This window comes from Rana temporaria, chromosome 1, assembly GCF_905171775.1.
Source record: "Rana temporaria chromosome 1, aRanTem1.1, whole genome shotgun sequence".
NCBI lineage: Eukaryota > Metazoa > Chordata > Amphibia > Anura > Ranidae > Rana > Rana temporaria.
In genome coordinates, this window is record NC_053489.1 from 564,952,773 (window position 1) to 564,978,539 (window position 25,767).

The 25,767-nt window shown below is 42.5% G+C and overlaps 1 protein-coding gene across 6 annotated transcripts in view; it reads right to left on the reverse strand.

Annotated features, from left to right (window-relative positions):
* The window catches only part of FAT1 (FAT atypical cadherin 1), a 302,956-nt gene that overhangs the window by 261,556 nt on the left and 15,633 nt on the right, over window positions 1-25,767 (reverse strand). The gene's annotated exons all lie outside the window — the stretch shown is intronic.

The window sequence follows — 25,767 nt, forward strand, 5'->3', positions numbered from 1 at the left end:
TATTTATCACATAGTCCAAAAGTCCCCTATGTGATGATTTTTAGCTGACAGGTTCTCTTTTATGAGATATGCAGGGTCTAAAAGACCCTGCATGTCTCCTCTGGGATCCACTGAATGTACTGCAATGCACGTCGCATTGCAAAACATTGCTTCCCGGCTATGCTAGCCAGGGGGCACTGAGAGGCTGACCCGGAAGTGACGACATACATGTTAACAAGAAGAAGAAGAGAAGAGCAGGTGTGTGTCCGCTCTTCTCCCTCCCCTCTACCTTCCCGGCACCCGTCATGTCAGTCCCGGGCCCGTAGATGGGCAAGTGAAGCCTGGGGTAGCCGGTATCGGGGGGGGGGGGGGGGGGGAAGCAATTGGGCAGCAGCACTGCCGCCTGAATGCTTCCACCTGACCACAAGAGTCTGCCTGTCAGTTTTACATACAAATACCGCCTGCGCTGTCAGGTCCGTACGACGCACGGACCTGTCAATAAAAGGGTCAATGCTGCTTAGGGTCTCTGGGCTACAGCAAAATGACAGTTTCCAGAAAGAAGAAACAGGAAAAATGCTGGAGATAATTTACAGCACATACTAATTTTAGTAGCATAATTATTAATGTGGAATGTACGCTCCGAGTCCTTGATATAGAAGATTATTTTTTATCAAGTGGCTATGGGTATAGTTCTGCTTTAATTAATAAAGCTGGTATCAACCAAGATTAGTGAGAGTGGAAAAAATTAAGTTTTAGGAGTATTTCTGCTTTTCTATGTATAAGTGAGCCAAATAAATGTCCAGGGAAGATTTTCAACAAAATATATAAGTAGTTTATCAAAAATTAATTTCGGCAGTGGAAGGTGATTAGAACTGAACCCCAGGCACTTCAGTGGGGGGCACAGCAGAAATCGGCTAATATCATTAGTACAATCAAATGGGTACACCACTGGGTGTCATACAGCACATCAACCAATGTCATTAAGGCAACACAATGTTGCCTTCTAATTGGCTTTAATTAAATTACTGTAGACTCTAGCTGTGCTGCTGAAATTAATTTGATTAACTGTTTATTTGCAACACTCTATACAAGCTGGGATTAGGCACCTATGTAGAAAACCATGTAGGTCGGTGCACAGACCCTCTCACTGTACATATACAATACATAACACATAAAATAAAAAGTACACAAAACACTGCTGATAGTGTAAAACATCAGGTATCCGAACATCTAGAACTTACGCTTATACTTTCTGAAACCTTATACAAAGCAATAATTACTGGAAATGAGAATATTTATGTAAAAAAGGATGGTAAACCAGAGATCTCTTACATACACTGTAAGTTTTAGTTATGAACATTATAAAATGTCTCTACTGCAAGGAGGACGTTAGGCAGTGTAGGTGGATTTCATTATCACCATTTTAAAAATAATTAGTCATATAAAAATAATAAAAAGATATCCAATCCCAACATTCTTCTAAACAGCACGGTCACTATTATGTGGGAGTCAGGGGGAATATGACTAAGCTCTTGTTAGTATTTACATAGGTAGTTCATGGGTGGTCTAGGGGGCTGGCAAGAAAACAGGGAGGTATATTGGCTTTTGATGATTTTTCTTCGAGAAATGCGATGTGTTATACTGATTTTTTCTCAATATAGGTTTACTTTAATAACAGTTTTAAAGGTAACAGTGTCTCAAAAATGCTTTCATTATACGATTTTTGTTTAATTTATTGTTATTCAAAACTTTTTAAACAAGAAAAAAAATAAGCTGCAAAGCTTTCTTTGGTATTTTAAGGTTTTCGTGCGGTTTTGTTTTTTCCAGACTTCTACGTGTTATTTTTTATTCAAATGAGAATTTAGCGCGCGTTCAACAGCCAGCAGGCACTCTTATGCTGTGTACAGACGGTCAAACAATCCGACAACAAAACAGTGGATACATTTCCGACGGATGTTGGCTCAAACTTGTGCATACACACGGTCACACAAATGTTGTCGGAAATTCCAAGAACAAGAACGCAGTGACGTACAAGATGTACGACTGCACTATAAAAGAGAAGTTCAATACCAGTCGTGTTAGTAGAAGTTTGGTGAGAGACGGTTCACGCTTTTCAGCCTCATGCTTTTCAGTCCATTACCGCGTGACGAATGTGCTATCTCCATTACGAATGCTAGTTTTACCAGAAAGAGCGCTTCCGTCTCGTACTTGATTCAGAGCATGCGTGGAATTTTGTGCGTCGGAATTGTCCACACAAGATCTGAATTTCCGAGAACGGATTTTGTTGTCGCAAAATTTGAGAACCAGCTCTCAAATTTTTGTTGTCGGAAATTCCAACAGAAAATGTCCGATGGGGCCTACACACGGTCGGAATTTCTGACCGAAAGCTCCCATTGAACATTTGTTGTCGGAAATTCCAAGCCTGTGTACGAGGCATAGAAGTGAACTGGCCAAAATTTGAGTTGTGGGTGACCCACAGCATTTTAGTATGGCCAGCCTAAAATTATATTAAAGAGGAAGTAAACCCTGATGGGCTAGTATGCATCCCCCTGCTAACGAAGCCCCCAATGTCAGCCTCGTCCATCTTCACCCCTCTTCCTTCCAGGGCCGTGCACTCCGGCTCTGACTGGCCGGAGTCGCGTGATGTCACTCTCACACATGTGTGCGCGAGCTGACGGTCACAACGCGGTCCTGTAGAAACAGCTCTTTCTTTAGTGTGCATGCAGCAATGACGTTGGTGCAAGTGTGTAGGTTTAGGAGATATTTCCAGTACCTACAGGTAAGCCTTATCATAGGTTTACCTGTAGGTAAAAGTGGAATGTAAGGGTTTACAACCACTTTAAAGTTTTTTTTTTTTATTACAATAAAAATAGATGTTATACTTACCTACTTTGTGCAGCAATATTGTATAGAGCGGTCTTTTACCTCCTCATTTGGAAGTCCCCCATTGTGTCTGCTCCTTTTTCTTCCAAGGCCCCCGCCCCCCCTCAAGCTGGGCATTCTCCTGAGCTGGGTTGTATGTATCCATAGACACACATACAGCACCAGCAAACCACACTCCAGCTCCATTCTCACAGGGTTTGACTGGCTGTTCTCAGTGTCTCATGTGATAAGAGGAAGAAAGAAACAGTGCTGCAGCCGGGACACCGCAGGAGCAATGACAGTACTTGCGTAAGTGTTTATAGATGGGGGCTAGAAAAAGTAGTGGGGGGTTACAGAGAATACATTCAAGGGGGACTACAGCTCAAGCTTGTTTGGCTGTACTTCTCCTGTGGATCAGGCCAGTCCAAGCTTAGGAAAGATCATGACCATATGGTAGGGATCCGCCTACATTCCTGGAACGGCACCCAGATCAGCCTCTCAGTGAGCCGCTGAGAGCCTGAGCTGGCCGCTCCTGCCCCCTCCACAGCCCAACACTCCAGTGAGCGCAGGGGGGGCAGAGCAGTGAGGACAGCCACCAGCTGTCTGCTCAGTGAGAATCGAGCGATCAGCTGCGTTTGATCGCTCAGTGTTAGAGCTGATGGGGGACATATGCAGCATCGGGCCGATGCTTCATCCACCTTGGCAAGTATGATTTAAAAAAAAATCCCATACTTCTTTTTTAACAAAAACCTTACCTAGGTGGATGCAGCATGCATATGTCCCCTGTTGCTTCCAAGACTAAGAACTGAGTGATCAGAGACTGATGATCGCTAGGTTCTCAGTCTTCAGTGAGCAGAGAGTAGGTGAATTTCTGTTGCCACTCTCTGCCCTGCCCCTCCAGCACTCACTGGCGCGCTGGGCTGTGCAGGAGCAGCTGACTCAGTCTCCCAGCGGCACGCTGAGAGGCTGAGCCAGCTGCCAGTCCAGGTAATCGGGTGGATTTTGACAGTAAAGTTGGATCCTTCCAAAGCCTGGAACAGAGTGACATCAGTCAGCTTTAGACCACTGTCGGCTGAAAACGGGTCGCAGGAGTGCAGAACGATCAGTCCTCCTGTGATTCACAGGAGAAGAAGTGCCAAAATAGCTTTGGCCAGACATCTCCTTCAACATAAAAAAAAACCTAATTGAGTTTAGAACCATTTTAAACCTTTCAGTAACTGCAACAATATAGTTTTCGATGTAACCCTAACTTCCCTGTAACCCTATCTTTTTTTTCTTCCTTTTTATATTCTCACCTATCCTTGTGCCACCTTCCCTGGCACTGAGGACAGGAAATCCTGGCACCATAATCCACTGCTTCGCCCAAAGTTACTTGCCAGCATTGATTGATTAGGCGCATTGACTACCTAAATCCTTAAATCTAGGAGCTTGCTTTAGGTAATTATTACCGTTAAAAACATATTCCTTTCCTCTACACTTGATGACAGCCGCAGACTTTTATCAGTTCTAAGTTTGCCAGTTTAGAAGCAAATGACTGCAATGCTAAGATTTCTAACTGCATGCAGAGCTGTCATGATGAGGAACAAATTTCTGCCCTGTCTTCACATTTAATTTAGCAGATATTGAGGAAGTTAGAACTGTACGACGATTCCTCAGGATTTCAAGCACCGCGGCACCTGTGGGCAATGTTTTATTTCAAGCTGGAATCCGGCAGATTCTTTCCGTGACTGCGGCGAGGCCAGTTTGGGGGTATTACGGTTAAGATGTTTATGCCATCTGTCTAAATGCAAATGCAAAGCTGTATACAAGAATAGAGTGAAACAGGGAAGGCCAGTAAAAGTTTACTACGGGAACAAATCAGAGCTTCTTGTAAAGACAAATGCTGCGATTGTTTAAGCGAAGAAAGCAAAAAGTGAATAGGACCTCGAGGGAAATGATTCACATTGTACATACACCTACCAATTTTAGTATCAATTGTAGCTTTAAATCAGCCGACATACTTGTCACTTTTAACAATGGTTAACGGCTTATTGACCAATTCGCTGTGTATGCTTTGTGCTTTCTGGCGGTACTCAAGGGAATATTAGAAAATCTATGAGACTTTCTCTCGTGAAAGGAAGAGAGAGAGCTGTGCATCTTCATTTAACTAAAGGTCAATGTCACAAACTAGTTTTAGGCTTGCGAGAAAGTCAGTAATAAGAAGAAAAATGTACTGTTCCTTCCATCCGCGGAGATGAGCTAACCCCTTACCATCCCTGTTCCTCATTTCATTTAGTCTATAGATTACACAAGAGTGAGGACAAAGCATACTGCTATAGGTGTGCAATTATTGAGGTCTATTTATATTTCCAGGATTTATTCATTCTCGTCTTGTCAGCGCTTATCACTATTCAATGAGGAATTCATTATTTACATCATCCGATGTTTTAAGTAAAGTTAAGAGAGGTCAATTCAATCTAAACTCAATCACTATAATCTCATATGAGCTTTAACATATTAATGAATCATTCAATCTTTTTTTAAATCAGCAGTTTTCATTAAAAGAATACCTGGTGACTCCGCCATAAAAGTCCTTGTTCAGGCACTTCCTGTTATGGGGCGACAACTGCTTTCTAAAAGTGGTTGTAAAGTTAGAAGGTTATTTATCTTAATGCATTCTATGCATTAAGATAAAAATATTTCTGTGTGCAGCAGCCCCCCTAATACTTACCTGAGTCCCATCTCGATCCAACGATGTTGTACGAGAGACTCGGCTGCCAGGGACTCTCCCTCCTGATTGGCTGAGACAGCAGCCAAGCGCCATTGGGTCTCACTGCAGTCAGTGAGCCAATGAGGAGAGAGAGGGGGTGGGGCTGAGTCACCACCCCGTGTCTGAATAGATACACAGAGCAGCGGCTCGTCTCAGGTGCCCCCATAGCAAGCTACTTGCTGTGGGGGCACTCAACAGGAGGGAGGAGCCAGAAGTGCCAGCGAGGAAGAAGCTCATCAATGCGTACAGGTGTGAGGTGCTGCCATTCAGGACGTTTTCTCTGTTCACATCATGATTGATGATATGCATATTTTTCACATTTGTACGTGAGTATTTTATCCCTAAGTTACAGTTTTAATAAATGTTATTAGCAGAGAGCACTATGGTTTGCCTTTGTTTTATATGGCTACACATGACTGAATGAGATCCCGGGAGGAGGTCTGAGCTGTCTAGGTGCACTGTGATGAGGACTCATGTTCCCGAAAAATCCTGAGAGATATTACACATAGGCCCAGATTCTCATACATTAGCGTTGCTCCTGGGCAGCGTAATGTATGAGCTCTACGTTTCACCGCCGCAGGTCTACAGGTTTAAATCCTGATTCTCAGAACACTTACCTGTAAACTTGCGGCGGTGTAGCGTTAGATTGCTTGGCGCAAGCCCGCCCAATTCAAATGGGGCGGGCACCATTTAAATTAGGCGCGCTCCCGCGTCGAGCGTACTGTGCATGCTCCGTCGGGTAAATTACCCGACGTGCATTGCGCTAAATGACGTCGCCCCGACGTCATTTGCCTAGATGTATACGTAAATGGCGTCCAGCGCCATTCACGGACGTCTTACGCAAACGACGTAATTTTTATTCAATTCAATTCAATTCAATTCGTTGCGTCGACCTCGCGTATGTTCGGGAATCGCCGTACTTACCTCATTTGCATAGACGACGGGGAAAAGCGACGATGCGACACCTAGCGGCGGGAAAAAAAATTACTTTTAAGATCTGACAGCGTAACAGCCTTACGCTTGTCAGATCTAATGGGTACCTATGCGCAACTGATTCTAAGAATCAGTCGCATAGATACCCGGGGCCAGATGAGGTGTTACGACGGCGCTAATGGTGTTGCGCCGTCGTAACGCCTTTGAGAATCTGGCCCAAAGCGCGTAACTCTGCAGTGGGGTCTACATAGTGAGAACCCGGGAGGAGGAGGAAAACATCCTAAGGCATCCTGAGAGATATTACTACAGGTGTGTGTGACTCTGTAGTGGGGTCTACATAGTAAAAACCCCAGAGGTCTGTCTTGTTCATGAACACCAGGAGGAGGAGTTGTTTTCCCAAGGCATCCTAAGAAATATAATCACAGGCATGTGTGACCCTGTAGTGGGGTCAACTTTTGGAGGTGAGCAGGCATTCCAGCTAGAGGTGGTGGTCACTGAAGTCACCGGAAATTTATGAACTGTCACTGAAAGTTGCAAGGGTGCAATTATGTTATATTTGGACTTGTTTTATGTGTATTTGTTTATGGTTGCGCTACACTATATTTTGCGAGAAACCCAAAAAGAGAAGGATCTGGGCTGCTCTGTGCAAAACCATTACACAGAGCAGATAAGTATAACCTGTTTGTTATTTTGAAACAAACAAAAATAAATAAAAATAGACTTTAGTATAGCTTTAAGGTAAAAAATCTTTTAGGTGCATCTCTCCCAGGCCCCATAAATACTTATCTAAACATTATCTCGGTCCAGTGCTGCTCTCTCTTTGCCTCCTCAATGGATTCAGGGAGAGCGGCAGGAGGCATTGGCTCCTGCCAAACAGATCCAGTGATGAAGGAGCGGGGAGTGGGGGAGAAACGCAATGTGCATGTCAGTAGATGCACACAGTGCAGCTCAAAAAAGAGCTTACACGAGTAGCACCCTTAGCAAGTGGCTTATCAGGGGGTACTCAAAAGTAGGAGGGGCCAGGAGCACTGGCGGGGCAGAAAAATGATCGGATCCTCTCCCCATTTAGAAAACATGTTAATGTTTGTGAAAACAGGGGAAGGGGAGCACAAAAAGGTGTGGGCGCCCATTGGGACCTTTAATGTATTTCAGTGCCAGATCCGAAACTATTAATTCTAGCAGCACTCTGAAGAGGACCAGGCATCATTGGAGAGAACATTTCTACAGGAGCCATCAGCCTGCAGAACGTGGGACATATTTCATTACTGGTGTATTATGTGACTTCAGCTGTACTACGATTCAGCTTTAACAACACAATACAATACAATACAAAAAACTGTGCACCGTTTTTCAGTTATATGCCATTCTAGAGTAAATCATATATCGAGACAACCACTCAAAGCCACTTTCTACCCAGATACAAATACTACATCTGTAGCAGTATATTTATTGTAGACTGCAATGTCTCTGGCACGTTCATTTTTCTAGAAGGCCCCCGTCAGTCTTAGATATGCTTATGATACATACAAATTCACCAGATGGTAGCTGGGTTTGGCATACCGCCTTTATTAGGATACAATCACATATTTATACACTCTGTATTCATACCATCTATATATAGATTTAACCATGACAGTACGCTATCAACTCTGGTTTATTAAATGATGCAGGATTTATTTGATAGATCGGAAGTGGCATTAGATGACTTTATTCCTACCAGTCATCCTAACCAAACTATTCATATGGCTGATTGTCCTAAGGATTTCTTACGTAAAGTAGTTGTAAACCCCTGAAATGAAAAAATGAACAAAGCATATCCTCATACAGTGTGCACTTCTCTCCAACCATAGCATTTAGTGTGCATCCCATTTTCTCTCGCTTTTCTCTGCGTGAGGCTCTCCTGGCCGTTTTCCCAGAAACCAGACTATTCTAAAAGATGGCTCTGGCTTCTCTAGCATACAGCAGGTGACTTACAGCCTCAGATGTGCATGTTTCCCAGTGAGGATGTGTACAGGGAGCTATGTCCGTTCCCTCCACTCAGGTCTAAGATTACACTCAGCTCTCTGCTTTGCTCTGTGGTGATCCCCTGCCTCCTGGAGGCTCAGAAATACCCTTTGATCTGTGTACCTTAGAAAGCTGTGGAGGAGAGAAGCCTGCATATAGACAGGCACAGCTTATGAAGAACAATGTAATTCATCACTGTGTACCACTTTAAAGCTGAACTACAACCCTACCTTCAGTTTTGCACAGTTGTAAAGGCTCCTCTCCTGTACCAAAATTGCTTACTCAGATTTCACTGCACTCTATGAGCTTCACACAATGTGCACTAGAAGTTTCAGCAGGTATAGTAGGGTACGTTTTATTTCCTGGCTGAAGGATGTCCAGCATCATATCATCTAGCTCAGTGGTCTCCAAACTGCGGCCTGGGGGCCAGATGTGTCCCTCTGCTTGCCTTTATCTGGCCCTTGGGCCACTATTTCACCAACTGATACCAATGATGGGCCACCATTCCCTCTACAGACACCATTAATGGGGCACCATTCCCTCTGCTTGCCTTTATCTGGCCCTTGGGACACTATTTCACCCACTGACATCAATGATGGGGCACCATTCCCTCTACAGACACCATCAAATGGGGCACTATTCCTCCTATTAAAACCCAATGACCAAGCAGTAATGCCAAGGCATTTTCTACTCCCACTGCCCACATTCCTGCCCCCCTAAAGCTTTAAGGACAGTAAACTGGCCCTTGGCTTAGAAAGTTTGGACACCCCTGATCTAGCTCATTCTTCCCTAGCCTTTAGTTAATTATTTGTGGAGGCTCAGCATCACATACAAATGTAGTCTACCTAGGAACTCCAGACTGACATCCACCCATCATGGTATTCGAAAATTGCAAAACTCCCTCTAATGCCTCGTACACACGACCGGTTTTCCTAGTAGGAAAACTGCCATGACAGCTTTTGGCCGGGAATCCCGGCCGTGTGTATGCTCCATCGCAGTTTTCCCGACAGGAAAACCGCTGGGAAAAAAAGAGAACATGTTCTCTTTTTTCCCCACCGGGATTCCCAACGGTCTTTAGGCCGGCAGTTTCCTTATGGGGAAAAACATGCGGTGGAGCATACACACGACCGGATTTCCCAACCAAAGCTCTCATGGTAGTTTTCCTGTCGGGAAACACGGCCGTGTGTAGGGGAAAAAAGCTACCGAGCGGGTTCTCGGTTTTCCTAACTGACTTTTTACCGCGGGGAAAACTGATCGTGTGTACAAGACATTAGGCTAGGTTCATATGTAGGCTGTTCCCTTGCAAATGCGGCCACAAGGAAACTGGAATAGTGTGAACCTACCATAGAGACAGCAGGGCTAAGGGCTCTTGGGAGCAATGCTGGGGGAGGGTAAGCTAATGTTTTCAGAAAGCTATGAAAAAATAGTATGTAATGAACATGGAAAGGTTTTTGTTTTGAATTGAGGGGATTGGGGCAGGAAAATATAAAAATAAGATTAAACTTCAGATTTAATGTTTATATCATAAAATGTGAAATTAGATTTTTTGCACTTGACATCAGCTGAGTTTTTTGTTACTTTCGGCTTTCCAGGTTTTAATAAACCGGCTCTATATTCCTAGATCCTAATGTCTTATACTTATACTTTGAGAAATGTGCTGCATAACTGTTCTATCACCTTATTAGATGAACACATGCCAAAAAGGGATTGAGCTAATCCTGAATATGTATGAGAAATCCACGTGAAATGTTCTATGTGGAGGCGTGAGCGTCAGTTTAAAAAAAAAAAAAGATTTCACAAAAATTTACCCAGGCATGCATGTACAGTATGTTATCTAAAATAAGAATTAAAAAGTATTAAAGTATAGGTGAATTGCTACCTTGTACAACAACCTATTCAGTTTATAATAGAAATAAAAGGCAAAATTGCAAAACGTTTATATATATTATATACTATATTATATAAATATATTTAGTTATTTATGTATTTATTTATTTTTTGAAAGGGGCATGCAGAGGTGGGGTCGGACCTTTCCAGTGATTAGCTGTCCAGGGGGGCGTGTCATCAGAAGTCTGACCACTGGAGTACAGGCAGGCTGTGCTCCCAAATAGAATGCAAAGAAGAAAAGTGACCACGCTGAGATGGGTGTGATCTTAAATCTAGTGTGGTCAGTTTGAAATAAGAAAGCAGGAGGATTGGCAGGATGACCAGGTATTTCACACAAAGGAAGAAAAACAAGGAGAACCGGATATTTGTTTATATAAGTACATGGTACCACAGGCACATATTAGGGATATGAAATCTTGGGGTAAAATATACTTAAAGTGCGTATAAACACTAACAATGAACTTTTTCTTAATTGCTTCTTTTTTTTTCTCTGGTCTGCTAGATGTGTCAGTGAATGTGTTTTTGTTACTTCTGTTTGATAGATGAAAAAAAAAAAAAGAAGAAAAAAAAAAAAAAAAGAAGGATTGATCCTGCCAAAAACCAAGCTCGTAACTTCCTGAGCTCTCCACCTGCACTATCATCAGATGACATTGTTCTTAGCTTTCTCTGTGAACACTAAGGCCTTGTACACACGGGCAAACATGTACGGTGAAAAATGCTCTGGAGCCTACACACGATCGTTTTTAATGACCAATTAAAACAATGTAATTTTTCACGTCATGAAAAACGGTTGTGTATACGCAGCATTAGTCTTTCAAGAGGAAGTAAACCTTCCTATATACTTTGTACCTATCTATAGGTAAGCCTATAATAAGGCTTACCTATAGGTACTGTAAATATCTCCAAAACCTGCGCTATTTAGGAGATATTTACAGTATGCTGCGTCAATGAGGTATCCAGTGCATGTGCTTTGAAGCCGTTTCATTCAGAAGCGTGTGCCGTGGCGGGCGGCTCATGCGCGGGAGTGGCGTTACGTTGCTCCGGACAGTTACAGAGCCGGAGCCGTGGCCCCAGAAGGAAGACGGACGAAGAAGGATGTGGCCTTTAGCGGGGACAACGCAGGTTTAGTTTTCAGATAAGTGTCACATAATGTGCTAGCATGCAATGCATACTAGCACATTATGCCTTTACTTTGCAGGGGAAAAAAAATCTGAGTTTACTTCCCCTTTAAGTGATTAAAGCGGAGGTTCACAGGCTTCCGACCGTCGCATACTACGCGTCACGAGTTGCCGAAAGAAGCCGAACTGTCGGTGCGCAGGCGCCGTATAGAGCCGCACCGACGCTCGGCTTCTTTCGGCAACTCGTGACGCGCTGTATGCGACGGTCGGAAGCCTGTCAATCAATTAGGAACGCCCAGTCCGGCAGAAGACATACCCGGAAGCGGCGGTGAAAATACGGTATGTACGGGGATAAAATAAAAAAAAAACAGCCGATTGTCATTTTGAAAACTCGGCTGAATGTAATGTTAAAACATTTTTTTGGGGTGAACCCCCGCTTTAAACTGATCTCATTTGCAGACCGAACTTATTCCCTTTGATCTAAGAGAACCAAATGATACAATGTTTCTTTTTATCTCTCAGCACTGAGCAATGTTGTAATAAAGACAACAGAGAACGGCTCTGCACTTGTTACATGAATCATGGAAATGTCGGATTAAGATCGTGAGGGGGGTTGAACCGAGAGCGCAATTTTTTCAACGATTAATTGCGCAGCACTAATATGAAGGAAAAAAATCCTTAAAAAATAAAACTAATGCAGTGACCTTATCCAAAGACTGGTAAGCAGTAAAATATTAGATTTTTGGTTTTGTATATGGGTTCAGATACATTAAAGAAGAGCAGGCAGTTATCTTATTGCTAGTATTGCAAGTCTCATAAGTATTAGCTTATAATTATACTGTCTGTAATTATATTTATACACATAACCATGCAGGAACTGACTGTTGTTTCCTTAGCCTCAAAGATAGATAGATAGATAGATAGATAGATAGATAGATAGATTATAGTTTAGCTGTAATTGTGTGCAGCAAAGCTTGTATTAACGAATCACTGATATCCTTCAGCTCATACAAGTGGGTGTAATACGGCTGAGTAGCATCAAGAAAATAAGCTTAAACAATCTTTTCATACTTGATGCGGTTGTATTTCCCTCTGACTGGTGATAGTCTGTGATTTGCATTTATGACAACATTTCTATTTAGGTACCTGGAACAGTTGTTATTATAGCCGCAGGACTAGATAATGTGAGATATTAGGGACTGATCACACATTCTATTTAGCCTCGCCTAGGGCTGATCATCCACAGGTAATTTCTGCATGAGTGACTACATGTGAACAGCCATGAATAGCTGCGGGCGCTGTCAATCTCTTATTGTTATCAAGGTGCCTCTGTCCTGTATAGAAATAATCCCGAAAAACAATTTACTTCATCTTCCCCCCTCTCCCTCAAGTCTGCCATGGCTGGTAAACTGCAGTGTGATCGATTTCAAATTCTCCCAAGGTTCTGGCATCTTCTCACATACACAACTGAAAATTCCATGTCTAGCTTCTTTATGGGAGGCGACATTTGTCTTAGGTATACTGCCCCTATAAGTGTGCACAGGGGGTGACCCAGATTTGCCTGGGCACACCCTAATCACTACGTGCAGTGACAATTCCCCCTACTGCCTGGGCTTCCCCCTGTGTTGGCCCTGCAGTGCAGGCTTCCATTCTCTCCTCTCCTCCCAGCTGCTGCTAGGGATGTTTCAGGATGGAGAGTGGGGGAAGAGACTAGTAAATATGTCATTTACAAGCACCTTCCTTTTCTGAATGAACACAGTGAACACGCTCACTCATTGTGTGCATTCATAACTGAAGCATAGTAAAATGTGTTTATTATGCGTCAGTTTGAGAATGAACAGGAAGCCGCTCAGCATGTTTGAGCTTTGGGGTGCGCACACCTACGACTGCCCCTATACCAACACTTATTGGAGCAAGAGGACATATGGTGAGCACATGAAGAATTATAAAGAGACTAAATGAAATGGCGAAAAGTCCAGTCTTGAGATTTTAACCGCCCTGCCACACAGCACAGCCAAGAGGATGGCACACTTATAGTTAAAGGGGTTAAAGCTTTGCGGTCACCTTAATGCAGGGCCGAAACAACTAATCGATTAATCGACAACTAATCGATTATGAAATTAATCGATTACAATTTTCATAATCGATTAATCGGCCAGTAACATAATCTGGTTAAAAAAAATCAAATTAGCCCTTTATAGTACAAAAAAGCAAATCGCTACTGTAAATATTACATTCACTGTCCCACAGTAAAAAAATGAACCCCTTACAGTAGCGATTATTTGCTCTTTTTGTACTTATTTTTGTTTTTTTAACCCCATTATGTTACTAAACATCTTAGGCCTGGGGTCACACCTCTGTTTGGTGCTTTTTGCAGAAACACACTACAGTTCATTTACATGTTTTCCTATGGGACACGTTCACATCCAGGATTTTTTTTTCAGCTGTTGCGTATTTGGAAAGGGCAAGGATTTTTTACCGCAAACGGTGCTATTTTGTTTTTTTTTGTTCAATATACTTCAATGGAGAAGCTGCAGAAAAGCATGTAATGTGTTTTTGCGGCAATTTGTGTTTTGAAATCTGCCCAACAACAAATTGGCCCAAATTTTTTTTTTTTTTTTTAAGGCTATTATCCGATTATTTGAAACAATAATCGGCCAACTAATCGATTATGAAAATAATTGTTAGTTGCAGCCCTACCTTAATGCATCCTATACCTGCCAGTGACATTTATATAGGAATCAGTGCATATTTATAGCAATGATCAATGGTCCCAAAAATGTGTCAAAAGTGTCTGACATGTCCGCCATAACGTTGCAATACCGCATAAAAATAATAATTGCAGACCACCGCCATTACTAGTAAAAAAAATAAAAACGCCATATAAATGGCATAAATCTTTCCCGTAGTTTGTAGCCATTATAACTTTTGCGCAAACAAATCAATATTTGATTATTGCGATTCCTTTTACCAAAAATATGTAGAAGAATACATATCGGTAAAAACTGAGGAAAAAAATAGTTTTGTTTTTCTAAAAAAAAATTGGAAATTTACTATAGCAAAGAGTAAAAGATATTGTGTTTTTTCAAAATGGTTGCTCTTTTTTTTGTTTTTAGCGCAAAAAATAAAAACCACAGAGGTGATCAAATACCACCAAAAGAAAGCTCTATTTGTGGGAAAAAAATGATGTCACTTTTGTTTGGGTACAACATTGCACAACGCCGCAATTGTCAGTTAAAACGATACAGTGCCGTGTCCCAAAAAATGGCCTGGTCATTGGCAGTGGTGGTACATCCATAGTGGGCGCAGGAGCGTCGCCCCCTCTCTCCTGCACCCATCAATATAAATTCCTGCATTGCATGAATCAATGTATTGTCGCCGCTGCCACCCACTATTCAGGTGTCCAGCCCCCTGTTGAGCGCCAGCCATCTGAATAACAGCGGTGGGTGTGTTTTGGAAGTGCCTGATTAGAGCAAGATGCTCTAATAGGCTTCCAAATGGTTAACCAGAGGGCGCACAGGCTGTGCGTTCCCTGGTAAACAATGCTCTGTTAGGGAATCGCTTCCCTAACACTGACCCACCTCTCAGCCAATCAGGTGCACTGGGTCTGGTTATCGGTCACCTGTTTGGCTGAAGTGACATCGAGGGCATGAGAAGACATCGAGGGAGCGGAGGACAGCGCTGACCCGAGAAAGGTAAGTGCCAGGCTGGGGGCAAACTGGCTGCATTTGGGGGCACAACTTTTCTACTGTATTACATGTCATTGACTATTTATGCATGGGTGGCTGGGCTGGCTGCTTACTTGGTTATTCTCACAATTTTTAAGGATATGTTAGCTTGCCACCAACTGGCTGCAATTGGGGGGACAAAATGGCTGCATTTGAGGGGGCAAACTGGCTGCATTTGAGGGGGAGAACTGGCTGCATTTTAGGGGGGAAACTGGCTGCATTTGAGGGGGAAAACTGGCTGCATTTGAGGGGAAAAACTGGCTGCATTTGAGGGGACAAACTGGCTGCATTTGAGGGGGCAAACTGGCTGCATTTGAGGGGACAAACTGGCTGCATTTGAGGGGACAAACTGGCTGCATTTGAGGGGACAAACTGGCTGCATTTGAGGGGACAAACTGGCTGCATTTGAGGGGGAGAACTGGCTGCATTTGAGGGGGGCAAACTGGCTGCATTGAGGGGGAAAACTGGCTGCATTTGAGGGGGCAAACTGGCTGCATTTGAGGGGGGCAAACTGGCTGCATTTGAGGGGGGCAAACTGGCTGCATTTGAGGGGGCAAATTGGCTGCATTTGAGGGGGAGAACTGGCTGCATTTGAGGGGGGCAAACTGGCTGCATTGAGGGGGAAAACTGGCTGCATTTGAGGGGGCAAACTGGCTGCATTTGAGGGGGGCAAACTGGCTGCATTTGAGGGGGGCAAACTGGCTGCATTTGAGGGGGGAAAACTGGCTGCATTTGAGGGGACAAACTGGCTGCATTTGAGGGGGCAAACTGGCTGCATTTGAGGGGGCAAACTGGCTGCATTTGAGGAGACAAACTGGCTGCATTTAAGGGGACAAACTGGCAGCGTTTGATAGGCACATTGGATATGTTTAATGGACACAGTGGCGGCAATTGTTTTTTTTTTTCAGTTTGCGCCCCTCCAAAAATTTTGAGCACCAGCCACCACTGGTCATTGGGCAGCCAAATCTTCCGGGGCTGAAGCAGTTAATCAGTACAGTTTTCGCCAAAAATACAATAAAGATACAGTCCATCACTTCCGAATTGTTATTCTGTCGTCTGAGAATTTTCGTACTTTAGTAACCGATTCGTTTTTTGATATTGTGACTAGCATGCAAAAAAGAAAAAAAATGAACGATCATTCGTCCGATAATCTCATCGTGTGTTGCCTTAGGGATTAGATACGCTTTAAATTGTGAATCCTCAAACATGACCCAAGTAGGTATTCTGTAAACAATGTTAGGCTTTCTGATGGACAACTTGTGCCGCCTGCCCTGTATGTTCCTGAGATGGCTCTCTCCATCCCCCGCTAGAGTAAACACGCCGATTGATATATATTAAACAACAAACCGCTGCTTTCCTCAATGACAGGTCCCAGTAAACAATGGTTCACTGCAGTGAAGTCGAATCCTTCCCTGCTGTTCTTTTATGCTTAGAAACAATTGGGGATTTAGGACTATCACAAAAAATATTGCATTTATAAAGCTCTTTTTTTTTTTTCACTTGCAAGAATTCCATCTCTTTTCAGTGAGCATTACGAGCAGGACAGTTACAATTCCAGACAGGATAAAGGGAAATCCAGGGAAAGAGAATGTTTAATAAAAGAATACGATCATTAAATATAGAGGGATGATCGTTTCGGAGATCTCTCAGGAAGAAATGTAAACTGCAATGCAGAGAGAGGCGTCCAGACAGCTCGAGCTGAGAAGAATTCTAGTGTGGTCCCAGAATAACGCACGTTTACTGATACAATCTAATTGTACGGACAAGCCGGCTGGCAATCCAAATTCAGGCATGCTGGGCCATGCAGATCCTGCAAACTCGAAAATATTTTAATTAACCCCATAAAATATCATTAGGGCTGCTTTCTTCTGTCACTTACACATTTTATGTGTTTGTTGTACGATATATCCACTTATTACAGAAATTACACTGAAAACTACTGCGAACATCAAATACTAACTACTAGGAGAGCACATTGTTTTCAATCAGACAGGCCTGACAGGTCAACATGCATTGTAAAGGACGTATATCAAAAAGCAAACATTTTTTTATATATGGTTTTTAGATACACTCACCAGCCGCTTTATTAGGTACACCTGTCCAATTGCTTGGCAACACAAATTGCTAATCAGCCAATCACATGGCAGCAACTCAATGAATTTAGGCATCTAGACGTGGTGAAGATTACTTGCTGAAGTTCAAAGCAAGCATTAGAATGGGGGAGAAAGGGGATTTAACGTAGGGTGACCAGACATCCCCGGTTTCCGGGGACAGTCCCCAGACCAAATCTGTCCCCGGTTTGGATATGAACAGGGGCTGGGGCAATTGTAAAGACAGTCAGTGCAGAATTTGAAAAAAAAAAAAAAAAAAAATTCAATTGCACACTCCCACTCCTACTAGCTTAGGGGGTGTATTTTTTTCCCATTATCTGTGCCCCTTTCTGATGATCATGTGCTGGTTGGAGCGGAGTGAATATTTCTTCAGGTTCGGGCACATGACCATTCAGCTCCACTTGCATGTTCTTCTGCCTTGGCTCAAGTCCCGGCCACCCGCCTGCCTGTTTATCTCCTTGCCTTTCCTGGCAGAGTGATCTTTCTCCGCTCCCCACCCAATAGTAGCCGGGGCCGAAGAGTAAGGCTTGACAGGCTGTAAAGCTGGTGGCGGCGACGAGCAGAGAGTGCTGCCATTACAAGTAAAAAATAAATAAAAAATATGTCCCCGGACATTTAAAAACATTTGGTCACCTTAATTTAATGTGAAATGGTTGTTGGTGCCAGACGGGCTGGTCTGAGTGCCACACAGGCTGGTCTGAGTATTTAAAAAACTGCTGATCTACTTGGATTTTCACGTGCAATCATCTCTAGGGTTTACATAGAATGGTTCGAAAAAGAGAAAATATCCAGTGAGTGGAAGTTGTGTGGCTGAAAATGCCTTGTTGATGTAATAGGAGAACAGGCACACTGAGTCGAGATTATTATTATTATACAGGATTTATATAGCGCCAACAGTTTGCGCATCGCTTTACATCAGGGAAGACAGTACAGTCACAATACAAATCAATACAGGAGGGATCAGAGGGCCCTGCTCGTTAGAGCTTACAATCTAGAAGGGAGGGTCAAGTGGAACAAAGGGTAGTAGCTGTGGGGGATGATCAGATGGACTCAAATGCAAATACAGTTGTTAGGTGTGGGTAGGATAGGCTTCTCTGAAGAGGAGGGTTTTCAGGGATCCTCTAAAAGCTAGTAGAGAAGGAGATAGGCGGATAGATTGGGGTAAGGAGTTCCATAGGCTTGGAGAGGCTCTGGAGAAGTCCTGGAGACGAGCATGGGAGCAGGTGATGAGAGAGCTAGAGAGTAGGAGGTCTTGAGATGATAGAAAGGCAACCGCAACTCCACTCGTTACAACCAAGGTATACAGAATACATGATGGCATCTGACCATCTGACTAAAGCTGGCCATGCACCAGTAAAATTACCTTTAAAGGGGTTGTAAAGGTTCATTTTTTATTTTATAAATAGGTTCCTTTAAGCTAGTGCATTGTTGGTTCACTTACCTTTTCCTTCGATTTCCCTTCTAAATGTTTTTTTTTCTTTGTCTGTTTCTCCTCAGTAAACTTCACACCATCCTCCGAGCTGTGGTTAGTCAGCCAGAACAGCTTACTGAATAGTTTACTGAGGAGGAACAGGAAGTGAGAAATTCAGACAAAGAAAACAACGGAAAAAATATATTTAGAAGAGAAATTGAAGGAAAAGGTAAGTGAACCAACAATGCACTAGCTTAAAGGAACCTATTTAGAAAATACAAAAACAAACCTTTACAACCCCTTTAAGGCCTCATGCACACTGGATGTTAAAATAACATTATAAAAATAGCTACAGTATGCCAATAGCTTAGCAGTGAGTTTTTGCAATAGCGTTTTTGGCTTTTTTTTGAGGGAAGGGGGAAGGGTGTATATTTTTTTCCATGGATCAAAAACGTCAAACGCTGGTGAGCCAAGTTTTTGAGCGTTTATTGGCATTTATCAGTTTTTTTTTTTTTTTTACGTTAGAGCGTTTTTACAGCTGAAAAACTCCTCTGAGCCTACTTTTTTTTTTAAAGCCAATAAACACCCCAGCCAAAAACTGCTGATAACAGGCTATGTGTGCATAGACACATAGGATAACACGATGGAGAGTTTATTGACTGTAGAAAAAAACGTCTGAAGCCAAAAACAGCAGCTGTAAAAACGTCCAAAAACATCCAGTGTGCATGAGGTCTTTTAATGTCCGTGTGCAAACCCAGAACGTTTTTTTCAGAAGAGCATTTATTGGATCATTATGGGCTTAACAAATTTCATTTGAAAAGCGTGAAAAATGATGTTTGATTGCCATGCCAATGTTTTGAATTCAATGTTTGATTTTGCGATGTATATGCACATTACAATAAATACAATTTTCCTGAACAAAAACCACAATTAACTTTCATGAAAAAAGAAAAAAAAAATCTATCCTTCTCCTTCTACTTTCCTTAGATTTTACTACAGTTGAAAATAAATGCCAAATTTAATTTCCTTAAATGGGTTGTAAAGGATTTTTTTTCCCCCCCTAAGTAGCTTCCTTTACCTTAGTGCAGTCCTCCTTCACTTACCTCATCCTTCCATTTTGCTTTGAAATGTCCTTATTTCTTCTAAGAAAGGCTCACTTCCTGTTCTTCTGTCTGTAACTACACATCGTAATGCAAGGCTTTCTTCCTGGTGTGGAGAAAGCCTCTTGAGGGGGGAGGGGGCGAGCAGGTGTATCAGGACACCCACTAACATACAGCTCCTTTCTCTATCTGCAAAGTAGATTGCGTCCTGACACTTCTGCTCGCCCCCTCCCCCCTCAGGAGGCTTTCTCCACACCAGGGAGAAAGCCTTGCATTACTGTGTGTAGTTACAGACAGAAGAACAGGAAGTGAGGATTTCTCAGAAGAAATAAGGACATTTAAAAGCAAAATGGAAGGATGAGGTAAGTGAAGGAGGACTGCACTAAGGTAAAGGAAGTTATTTAGGGAAAAAAAAATTCCATTACAACCCCTTTAAGTGTTAAGCCTTGTAGACACGCTTAGATTCTCGGATGACCGAATGTCCGTTTTTTGTGGCCTGCTAGTCTCATGTCAAAAGTGAAGAGGTTACTCACAATACAACATTTTTCCTAAAACAGAATACTTCAGAAGTGAGGTAATGTGTTTTATATGTATTTTTTTGTTTCTGAGCATGTGTTTAGTCATGCTCTTACGATTTTTTTTTTTGTACGAAAACTGTACTAATGAAATGAAAATCGTACGTTGAGTTCACATTAGAGCTGCATGATTAATCGGGAAGAATCAAAATCACAATCTTTTTCTCTTCTCGATTTTCAAAACAGCATTTCACGATTTTTCTAACAAGTGCAGAGAGTTCTCACAGCTGGAAAAACAAAATCCAGGCAGCCTGCCAAGTTTTATCACAACAGGCGAATAAGTAGAAACAAAGTATCTTTTCGTTCTTTTATCAAAGGAAAGAACTCCGGCATGTAGATGAAGGAAGTTGAACCAATTTATAGACCAAACCTTTTTTGACATTTGTTGCTTACAAGTAAAAAAATCATTATTTTCTGCTAGAAAACCCAAACATGATAAATATATATATTTAAAATAAAACGGTTGTTGCAATATTTAATGTCACACCGTATTTCCACAGCGTTTTTTCAAGCACATTTGAAAAATAAATAAATAAATAAATAAATAAAGTTAGACAAAATTTTTTTGAAAGAAGATGTTACACCATGAGAATCGTAATCTTTATTTTTCTGACGAAAAAGTGAAATCAGCTGTCGAAAGCCCCATACTAACAATCCCAAAATCTTTAGACAGCTCGCCGTACAAATTTTTCCATCTGATTTTCATATCGTGTGTGTACGGGCCTTTAGAAAATAGAACTTTATTTAACCGCTTCTCCACCGCCGGCCGACGGTGGAGCTCTCGTTATGGGCGGGCGTCATATGAAGTCCTTGACTTCCCAAGCCACTAGGGGGTGCGCTCCCACCACAACACTGGGAACCCGATGCGTGCACGGCGGCCGCAATGTCCACCGGGCACCTGCAATTGCCCAGCAGGATCATGGTAAACGTCCGGTCAGGTGAGAGGAGACCGATGTGTGTTCCCAGTACAGAGGAACACCAGTCGGTCTCCTCTCCTTGTGAGTGCCCTCCCCCACAGTTAGAATCATTACCTAGGACACATATTTAACCCCTTGATCGCCCCCTAGTGTTAACCCCTTCCCTGTCAGTCACATTTATACAGTAATCAAAGCATTTTTATAGCACGGATCGCTGTATAAATGTGAATGGTCCCAAAATAGTGTCAAAAGTGTCCGTTCTGTCCGCCGCAATATCGCAGTCACGATAAAAAAAAAAAAAAAAAATCGCAGACTGCCGCCATTACCAGTAAAAAAAAAAAAATAATAATAAAAATGCTATAAATCTATCCCCTATTTTGTAGACGCTATAACTTTTGCGCAAACCAATCAATATACGCTTATTTCGATTTTTTTACCAAAAATATGTAGAAGAATACATATCGGCCTAAACTGAGAAAAAAAATTGTTTAAAAAAATAAATAAAAATTGGGATATTTATTATAGCAAAAACTAAAAAATATTGGCCCGGATTCACAAAGCACTTACGCCGACGTATCTCGAGATACGCCGCGTAAGTGTAAATATGCGCCGTGCCCATAAACTGAGATACGCCTAAAAATAGGCTTCCTATGACCGACGTAACTTGCCTACGCCGTCGTATCGTGGGTGCATATTTACGCTGTGATTTTCTATGCACATATGCAAATGAGGGAGATACGCCGATTCACGAACGTACTTGCGCCCGGCGCATAATATACGCGGTTTGCGTAAGTCGTACGTCTGGCGTAAAGTTATTCCCCATATATGAGGCGCAACCCATGCAAAAGGTATGGACAAGGGAACTCAAGCCGTCATATTTTACGTCGTTTACGTTGTACGGGAATATGGCTGGGAGTAGGTTACGTTCACGCCATAGGCAGTGATCCGTCGTATCTTAGGCATTCGTTCCGACGTGATTCTGAGCATGCGCACTGGGATGCGTCCACGGGACGGCGCATGCGCCGTTTGTTATTCGTATCTTTATGGCGCTCGGCCCTTCATTTGCATGGGGTCACGCCTCATTTGCATGGCTCACGCCCACTTCCACTTATGACGACTTACACATAGGAAACCCAGCGCAGATTTGGCAGCACTGGCTTCGTGAATCCAGTGCTTGCCTCTCTGCGCTACGTCGGTGTAGCGTATATGAGATACGCTACGGCAGCATAAATATGCGCTGATGTATGTGAATCCGGGCCATTGTGTTTTTTTAAAACTTGTCACTCTTCTTTGTTTATAGCGCAAAAAAAAAAAACTGCAGAGTGATCAAATACCACCAAAAGAAAGCTCTATTTGTGGGGGGAAAAGGACGTCACTTTTGTTTGGGTACAGCGTCGCACAACCGCACATTTGTTAGTTAAAAAGACGCAGTGATGTATCGCAAAAAAATGGCCTGGGCAGGAAGTGGGGTGAAAGTGCCCTGTATTGAGGTGGTTAAACAAAATTCTACAGTAAGGATATTTTTAAACGACATCACTTTTTCTATATGCTATTACAAATAATTAAATATACATCTGTTGGAAGACTTTTTGAATGATTTTTCCATACGCAGTAAAAGTTCCTATATGGGTCTAAAAATACACGGCGTCTCTGAGTTTTCTGGATGTACATTTTATTGTGCTTTCTTTTTTTGTATGGCGTTCTCTTCAAAAGACAATGTTAGGTCAAAGGTCACAGCGAAGACTTTTACAACTTCTCTATGCTACTTCTGAGCAGCTAAACTGCAGTATTTTCTTCAAGTCAGTACAGGCCAGCAAACATAAACAGAAACATGAACAGACCGTACTGATAATAATAAGAGATGGTATGTGATATATACATTATACGAAGAAACTACAGAACGGCACGTGACTGGGAATGGGGTCTAATATGTAGTCCAGCCTATCTATACACTTCTGGCTGAGGTTCTGGCTCTTCAAGGGTGCCAGAGTCAATTATTTTCATTTTATACACCGTCAGATTATCGCACTACAACCATCTGTGTACAGGTTTCTTTGAACACATTTAAGAATGGTAATAGTAGCTGTTTTATGGGGCAGTTCTATAAAAGACGGCACTGTCCGGAGGAATGTAGAGCAAGGGCTCCAGTAAAGTCTATTAACTAGGTGCAACATATTTAGAACTGGAATGCAGCTCCTCCCCCACTAGAACAAGGTTACTGGCTCTCTTTATGACTGCTGGCGCTAAATATCACTAACGGGAGAAGCACCATTACAAAAAAAATAACGTCATATGGTTGCATAAGGTTTCAAGAAACAAATAAATGTTGCAAAACTTTAAACATGGCAAATGTTGCATCCAACAAAAAACGCAACATTTTGTAACTACTGTTAAGAGAAAAGAATGTGGTTTCCAAAAAGTAGCAAATTCATTGAATCTGAAGGTTAGAAACGGGTTTATTGTACCTGCTGCCTGAAATAAAAACATAAAGCATTAGCTTCACATTAAAAAAAAAAAAATTATATATATATTAAATTATAATAAAAAATAAAGAAAAATGTAAACAAAAACTTTATAGTTTTCCTTCAAAATGGAATACTAGGGTCACACTGTATGAGGGTGCGGGACTGCATGTAATCGCACACTTTCCTGCGCCCACATCACAAACGTGCTGCTGTTAGTAGAGGTGTGGGGGTGCCATCATGCACTGGATTTATGCCCCCATTCACACCTAGGCGTTTTGTCACCTGTAGTGTGACACCGCAGCAGCCCCGAGACGCTGGAGGGATGAAAACACATTGCCCTCTATGGAGATGGTTCACATCTCCACGCCGAACGCCGTACGCCTGAAAAAAAGTCCCGGACCTTTTTTTCAGGCGGCTCTCGGCGTTCGGCATAGGAGATGTGAACCATCTCCATAGAGGGGGTGAGGCTGCATTCCCAATAGCGGCGTTTTGTCGCCGCAAATCGCGGTACAAAACGCCGCAATTTGTCGCCGCAATTCGTGGGACAAAACGCCGCGATTTTGTACGCCTAGGTGTGAATGCAGCCTTAGAGCGCAGTTTCCCATGCAGGAACAGCAATGCATTATAGGGTTACCCTGTGGCTGTGATTCTGAAAAGGACACAAGAACTTTTTCCCTGTGTTTCTGTAGGTACAGCGACACATTCAAATGAATGGGCTGTTGTGCCTGAGCAAACAAGGCCACCAGGAAAGCGGCATAGTGTGAACCTAGTCTTGCCCCGTTTTACATAAATGTGCATATAATAATAATAATAATAATAATAATAATAATAATAACAACAATCCTATGTAACAATAAAGTTGTTTGTGCAGTTGCAATTATATTGGGCAGAAATGCTTTATATTGTTTTATTATTTTTACTATATAATGAAGTTGATATATCCAGCTGCATTTACATTAGGCGAGTCTATTTTTTTTTTTTTTTTTTAGCGTTTCAAGCCTGCACAATAGAAGTGAAATACAGTCTAAACAAACTACTCTCTAAAAACACAAAGACCTGTTCTTTGCTTCCTGGACAACCAGTAATCATTTCCTATAGCATTTTCAACACGGTGCTCGGGCTATACATTTTTAGTCAGAACTGACTCTATTGATCAGAGTTCTTTTAACAAAAGCTTTGGCCTACAGCAATGAAGCCTCTGAATAAGTCCTGTGATTGTAAACAGCAAGGAAATACTTTGTGAATATAAATGACGATACAGTATGCAGCAAAGTGGTTTGTATATATTTCTTACTGTCAGGACTAAAAAATAAAAATGGTTCTTTTCCTTTCATGCTCCCGAGTCCTATGAGTCCAGTTCATGCTCCAGAGTCCTACGAGTTCAGTTCATGCTCCAGAGTCCTACGAGTTCAGTTCGTGCTCCAGAGTCCAATGAGTTCAGTTCATGCTCCTGAGTCCTACAAGTTCAGTTCATGCTCCTGAGTCCTACGAGTTCAGTTCATGCTCCTGAGTCCTACGAGTTCAGTTCATGCTCCTGAGTCCTACGAGTCCAGTTCATGCTCCCGAGTCCTATGAGTCCAGTTCATGCTCCCGAGTCCTACGAGTTCAGTTCATGCTCCCGAGTCCCACGAGTCCAGTTCATGCTCCAGAGTCCTACAAGTTCAGTTCATGCTCCCGAGTCCTACAAGTTCAGTTCATGCTCCCGAGTCCTATGAGTTCAGTTCATGCTCCCGAGTCCCACGAGTCCAGTTCATGCTCCCGAGTCCTACAAGTTCAGTTCATGCTCCTGAGTCCTACGAGTTAAGTTCATGCTCCTGAGTCCCACGAGTCCAGTTCATGCTCCCGAGTCCTACGAGTTCAGTTCATGCTCCCGAGTCCTAGAAGTTCAGTTCATGCTCCAGAGTCCTAGAAGTTCAGTTCATTCTCCT